This window comes from Solanum lycopersicum, chromosome 10 (assembly GCF_036512215.1).
Source record: "Solanum lycopersicum chromosome 10, SLM_r2.1".
NCBI lineage: Eukaryota > Viridiplantae > Streptophyta > Magnoliopsida > Solanales > Solanaceae > Solanum > Solanum lycopersicum.
The window spans coordinates 32447098-32454586 of record NC_090809.1 but is presented as its reverse complement, the minus strand read 5'-3'; the positions used below and the strand labels follow the sequence as shown (position 1 = coordinate 32454586).

The 7489-nt window shown below is 32.1% G+C and overlaps 1 long non-coding RNA gene across 1 annotated transcript; it reads left to right on the top strand.

Annotated features, from left to right (window-relative positions):
- The first annotated feature begins 259 nt into the window (after positions 1 to 259).
- On the top strand, positions 260 to 5064 carry LOC101251826 (uncharacterized). The gene is made up of 3 exons (XR_183185.5): positions 260 to 2111; positions 3918 to 4558; positions 4643 to 5064. It is a non-coding gene; the product is annotated as an uncharacterized lncRNA (long non-coding RNA).
- Positions 5065 to 7489: the final 2425 nt, after the last annotated feature.

Below are 7489 nucleotides of genomic sequence, written 5' to 3'. Positions count from 1 at the left end.
CCATGATTTAGGCCCATCATATAAGGTGGAATGGTATGATGGGCTCTTATACTTGTATCGATTTGTATTCTGAACCCTTTTACTTAGTCCTTTGTTATCTGGACTCTTAAAATAAATAAAACACGATATAATAAACCCCTCTAACCATTGACCATGTTTATGTGGCATTACAATAGCTGAGTTGGCAAGAGAATGTGACTACACACATTTAGAGAGAGAGAGTGAACATTATATTTTAAGCTTTAAATTTTAAATTATTACAGTTATATCATAAAAAAAATAAAAATAAAAAGACTCTCTTCTTCCCCCACCAAACCACTTCTTTTAGCAACCCCCAATCGTTGCCCAACCTCTTCTTTTTTTTCCCACTCCATAGTTATCTTCTTTAACCCGATTTTGGAATTGGCACTTTGGTAACATCAAGTTTCTTGGCGATTATCAGTGGCGTGAGAGGGAGAGACACGCTGGTCCGTTTTTTGCTATATTGGGAGCGATGTTGGCCTGTTTTTCGACAGAATGGGAGGCGGCGACCAATGAAGGGGTTTGGGGTACGCCGAGAAAATGGAGATGGGAAATTCCAGGTCGCAGTCTTCAATCTTTCACAACAATCGTCTTCTAATCCCTTAAACTTGTCTTTTTCAACCAATTTTGATAACCCAAGAAAATCTCAGGCGAATGTAGGGTAGATTTCGATGAGTTTCACAGCAGAGGTTGGTGTGAAATTGTCTTTGTAAGTAATTTGGGGTGAGAAAATAGTAGTCGGCGTTGGATTACGAAAAATTTGGTCAGATCTGATTGTTAGGTGACTTAGGTTGTTATAACTATGGAGGTTGGAGGAGGAAAATAAATAGTGATGGTGTGCAGCTAGCTAGAGGATGGTCGCACTCTTGCTGACTACAACATTGAGCAAGAGTCGACATTACATTTGAGGCTTCATGGAGGAATTATTGAGCTTCTTTGGTGGTTTTTGCTAGGAAGTACAATCAGGAGATTTGTTGCAAGTGCTATGAAGTGTGAGCACAACAATCAGTTGAGACCTAAGAAGAAGATAAGCAGATGGTGAATTTGAATTTGTGAACATGTAGTTGCAAATGTTGAGATCCTTGAGAAACAATTAGATATATTATTGGGTTGCTTGTTCAATTTTATTCTAAAAACATTAATCAATTTGTGTTTTATTTATATCAAAGATTTTGAGCTATTTTGATTGGTAGAAAAAAAAAGGAAGAAAGTATATACGATTTCGTCGGCAAAAATGGCGCTGCCGCCGGCGATGGCTTTCTATTGGTCCTGAAACAGTGAAAATAGTGTTGGGGTGGGAGGGTAGAAATTTCTTTAGGGTTGCAATTTAGAGATTTTGAGATTCTTTTAATGCTCTTTATTTTTTTTCTGGCTAAAAGCTCACCGGAGCTTTGACCTCCGACCGCCGGTCCACCACCCAAAAAACCTTACCCAAGCTCCATATTCCATTTTGGCTCCATAGCCACCGGAGAAACCATCAGTTCTAAACAATCCTAAGAAACCCATCTACCTTGCTTTTCCTCCATTTTCAAGGAACATCTCCCTTACTTCATTTTCCGGCGAGCTCAAACACCAAAACGAGCTCGCCACGATCTCTGCCTCTGTTCCTCCTCCAGACCACCAACAACAACCGCCCTTAAACCCCTACGAAACAGCCCCTAAACCAGCTGAAACCAGCAAGCCAAACGGCCCCCACGCAACCTATTTTCCCCTTTTTCAGATTCGCCGACGAGCTCGAAGTTCTCTACCACCAGGCCCACCAGATCTCCACCACACGCCTTCTCCACACCAGAAACCCCACGAGTACACCACCTCGAAAACCCCTCCCCCCCTCCCTTTTCTGTTTTCCCGGCAACCAAACAGCCATCAAACTCCTGTGAAAACCCCACCTCTTTCTCGATTTTCCTCACCACTAAACAACCACGAAAGATCACCCATTCTTTCCCCACCAACGAGCTAACAACAGCCCCATTCCGGCAAAACAACAAGCTGCGGCGAAGCTACTAGACCATATCTCGTACAAACGAGCTCGGAGCTTTTGTCCCAACAACATTGTCATCTTCAAATCTGCTTGTGAAAGTAACGACATGGTAACCCTTTTTAATTTTGTGTTTTTTTATCTATATCTATTGCTTATGAATATAAATTTTGAATTTTATTATTTTTGTCTAGTGTATGAGGTTACTTAATTTTTATTTATAGATAAATATTGGTGTTATTTGTAGATAAAATATAATAGTGGCTTGTTTCCTTTTCATTCCTATAAAGTGATACACTTGTTAGCTTTAATAATAAACTAAATGATAGGTTATATGCTCTTCTTAATTTTTCATTTCATATTGTTATGATCTTTGTTTAGTCTTTCGGTTTAACTGTTTGGTAATTAGCAAATTTGAGATAATTTGGTTACACATGTCTATGTTAACTTAGTTTGGTCATATTTATTATAGTTTAACTTTATTTATTTCTTGACTTTCTTTTTTTTGACTATTATACAAGCTAGTTAATATTCTCATTATTTGTTAGTTTGTTTCTGGCCTTTGTTTTGACTATTATACGATTTAGGAATCAAAATAAGCCACAAAAATATAAAAGTAACCAAAATAAGTCACTATTATAGTAAGTAACTAAAATAATCTTAGTGGAAGAAAAAGTTCCACTATATCTAATAATCTAAACGTTTTTCGTTAATCTCATAACACTTATTTTTAATATATAACGGAATTTTTTCTTACACTTTATAAAGTGGAGTTTTTTCTTCCACTTTATAAAATAGAACTTTTTATTTCATTTTATAAAGTGGAACTTTTTATTCATTTTTATAAAGTGGAACTTTTTGTTACACTTTATACGAAGAATATGTTTTACGTCTTGAAGAAGCTTTTTCAGTGTTGTCGTATAAATTATATTGATTTGATATGTCATTAAAATGGAAAAAAATATTTCATTATGTATTTTTATTATTATATTCTGAAAAATCTATTTAAGGACGATTATACATAGTTGATAGCACCTACAACATAAAGTCTTCTATATTTGTTCATTTCAATCTAAAAAAAATCTTCTACACCTAAAGTTGAAGTTTCAATTTATTGGGATGGCGAAATTATACATGACGAAAATACCATTTATTATAATTGTCCTTCCAAACACAATGCTAAATATACAATAAATGTTCGATATCATAAATTTATTTCATCAATTTATAAAAGAATGGCATAAAAAGTACGATTATAATTTGATTATAGCCGAAAAATACCCACTTCATTTTTATCAGAAGGACAAGTAAATTTTGGAGAGTGAATTATCTATAATGATGAATCGTTGACCGACTTTTTAAGGGTTCCAAATGACTATATAGATCAAATCAAGTCAACAATACTTGGAATCTATGTTAGGAAGGAGCCTAAAATTAGTCAACAATGTTCTCCTTTATCAGTTGATGTTCACCCCTAATTAGAAAATCGTAATAGCATTCATGAATTTTCGATAACTCAATCTACTGATTTTCCTAAAATGACTCATTATCAAAATACTCTTACCGGCCGATATGATTTTTAATTTAAACAAAACTATCAATGGTAGTGATCGGTAATTCTCAATTATTATATTTCAATTATTGTTTGTTGATTTTGTCAATTATTTATTAATTTATATTATTTATTTTGTAGCGGTTTACCTTAGCAAGATAGGGATATTGCTCCAAGTTATAGACTAAATAATTATTTTGGTCAGTCCTCACACTTTGAAATGACGGAAAATGTTGGGACATCCTCAAATTTTCATGTCTCGACTACTTTTGATGCAGATGATTATCCCTATGTCTAACACTTATTTTTTTATTTGAGTAAGTTAATTGCATGAGCCAAATATTTATATATTTTTTACATATATAGGGAAAATACTACACAAGATGAGCCCATTGATATTGTAAATATCGATGATCACGACCTTCCTAATTTACGGCTCACCTTCAGCTAGTGATAGTGATGATTTGCCTAATGCTGAGGAATCAGGAGATAATGTTCCATTTGAGGCATCACAGTGATGATTTTTTGACTCCCAATTGATCACCAAGACCAATGTCCATGAGTCTGTTTCGTAATCGTGAAATTTCTATCTTGATCATATCTCGGATGGTCCAGATATCTTTGGTGATACACATGATAAATATACATCACAACGTACGTTCCATGAACCAGAAGATTTCATGAATGATGCTATTTATATTGAAAAAGTTACTCAATTCAAAGAAGTAGTTGCAAAGAGCAGTTAAACTTCTACATTTGAACATAACAAGGGAGTGCTTTGTTATTAAATCAACAAAGAAATCGTGGCGACTTGTTCGCAGGCGTGTAAAACAAGGATGTCGATTTAGGTTGACTTCTTTTATTGATAAACATACTAACATGTGGAAAGTTGGAAGACACGTTAAAGAACATACATGTGATATGGGTACGTGCTGCGAAAGGCATTTCAACTTGGATGTTGAGATGATTGCTGACGTCCTCCGTGTTGATATAGAAAGAACGCCAAGGTACAATAATATTCCTAGATGATTTTTATTTAATAAGAAAATATTCATTTTTTATTTGATAATTAATATTATTATTAATTTCAGGTTTCCCATCAAAGATTGTCAAACAGTTGTTCTTAAAGCATATGACATTGCAGTAAGTAAAAGAAAAGTCTATCTTGATCGTAAGCAGGCTTTTGAAAAAGTCTATGATATTGGGTGTTTTCTTTTGCCGAGTTGCCGAGGTTCATGGAAGCTTTGAAACACTTTAATCCTGGAACAGTAGTCAATTGCATGTTGATAGTCAAGACACATATTGGTGCAGAAATAGTCAAACAATAACATCCACCATGTGGGAAAATTATAAAAAATTTGTTGATATTTTTTCAAAAAAAAATAATCAGAAAATGTTTCAACTTAAAGCTAGACAAAAAGATGAATTTTTGTGTACTTTATGACATAGATACTTTTATTTTGTCTTATATTTTACGATATTCTGCCTCTTAATTTATTTTATTTTATTTTCATATGATTTTGAAGTAGTGTTACTATTGAAACTTTTATAAGACGTGTAAACCTAAAGTTTTCTATCAATGAATTTAGATGTCTTCCTAACCAAAACAAAAAATCTAAGGTTGAAAGTAAATCAAATCAAAATCACATTCTAAAAAAGATAAAATTTTCCTACAAGTACAAGGCTGCAATCTTACCTATTTTTGCACCTAAAGCAACGAATATGACTTGTATGTTGTCGAGTTGTGCTACTCAAAAATTTTGATTTGTTTAGTGTAGGGCCGCTTCAAACTGTCAGATTGGGACCATCATAAAAGTGATTTTTTTGGAAGCCATGAAAAGGAAAAGGAGAGAAAGTGAAAGTGAAGATGAAAACGTAACTTTTTATAAAGTGGAATAAAAAATTCCACTTTATAAAGTGGAAGAAAAAATTCCGTTATATATTAAAAATAAACGTTATGACAGTAACGAAAAATGTTTAGAAAATTGAATATAGTGGAACTTTTTCTTCCACTAAGCTTATTTTAGTTACTTACTAAAATAATGGTTTATTTTAGTTACTTTTATATTTTTGTGGCTTATTTTGGTTCCCAACTCCTATTATACAAGCTAGTTATTATTTTAAATTTCTCATTATTTGTTAGTTTGTTACTTACTGTTCATTATTGTTTAGATCTTTAATAATGTTATTTCTTTCATGATGTGTTCATGTTTATTTGAAAACTTATTTCTTACAAATTTTACATTTTTTGTCTACTTTTAAAGGTAATTTTTATTTATTCCAAGTAGTATATATTTGAATGTTGTCCTAATTTGCATTTTCCTAGTTATCAATTTTATCTACCATTGTTTTGTTGGTTATCCTCTATTGTTTAGGTCATTTATTTAATATGTATCGTTTCAGTCAATGGCCAATGAAAACGTCGATTTTGGAGGCCTTTTCAATGATTAAAAGACAGAATTTTAGTTTATATATGTTGTGTGTTGTAAATGGTCACTGAAAAAGTTCTCCGTCAATTTTGAAGGTCTTTCCAATAATTAAAAGACGGAATTTTAATTTATATATGTTGTCTGTTATAAATGACCAATTAAAAAACTCTCCGTCGATTTTGGAGGACTTCCCATTTTAAAAGACGAAAATTTAAATTTAAATTTACATATTTTATTTGTTAAAATTGGCCATATATTTTTCAGTGTTACTGTTTTAGTGTTTTAGTAATTTTTCAATTAAGCACTATTATTATATAGGCTTGTTCGAATTTTATCATCATTAATTAATGTTCGGTCACTTTTGCATTATATATATATATATATATATATATATATTTATATATATATATATATAAATAATTGGTTTTCTAGTTTTTTTTTTTGAAATCATTTGAACCCCTTACCTAGAATCAAATTGATTTCGTGGATATTTAATTGGTTTTCTAGTTTTTTCTAAAATTAGGTGGCGGCTTCTTTAAAATAAGTTAATTCTTAAAATTCTTTTAAAATTCAAGAAATTGATCATATTTTGAGTTACTGGACTATTTCACTCTATTCGAATAGAGTGGGATGCAAACAGAATGGTGACTCCGTTGGGGAGTATTTAGAGGTTCTAACCAATACGAATTCATTTTTTTTCAAATTGTGAGAAATTCTTTCATTGTGTTATACATTATATTTTGTATATTTTTCTAATTATTTGTATATTATATTTGTTACTTATTCATTATTCATTTTTTTTATGTATACAATGATTGCATTTTATGACATTTTTCTGGTTCATGTATAGTACACTAAGGGATGATTTTGCGGAACCGCAACCTGACCTTTTTATATTCAACCTTTTTTGTGGAATGATTGATAATTTATTGGTTCGTCACGCATTTAATGGTTGTTGTGAATTCCAGCCTAAGTTATCAACTTGGATTTCCAGTCTTTCAAAAGTCACTCTTAGTCAAACTAGCGTAAAGCGATACCGAATTTCGAATTTAGCGCATTGACCTAAAATGACTCAAATACTCAAGGCGTGCTGGGTCTATTAGAAAGATCACCTTGAGTCATAACGGCCTCCGATCTAAACGGATGATCATAATTGTGTGTAATTTGAAGGATTTATACGACATTTGACAAATCGTTGTCCATGGGGGTTAGGGGTTTATTTTAATAATTTAGTTTAGTCAATTTAGTATCTTTACAAGCAATCATTTCATCCAAAAGATGTTGACATTTGGCGATGACAAGAAGTTCAAGAGAAAATATCTTTCACAAAGGCTTCCTATAAAATGGTACCCCTGCATGGGATTAATTAGTTGTATTTTTTTCTCCTTGTTTTGTAATTCTATTTCTTATATTCATAAAATTTGTACTAAGTGTTTTTGGGACAATGTAATATTGTCAAAAGACGTAATACATCCTTCAAATCGATAGTCGTATCCTTGACATAAAAGG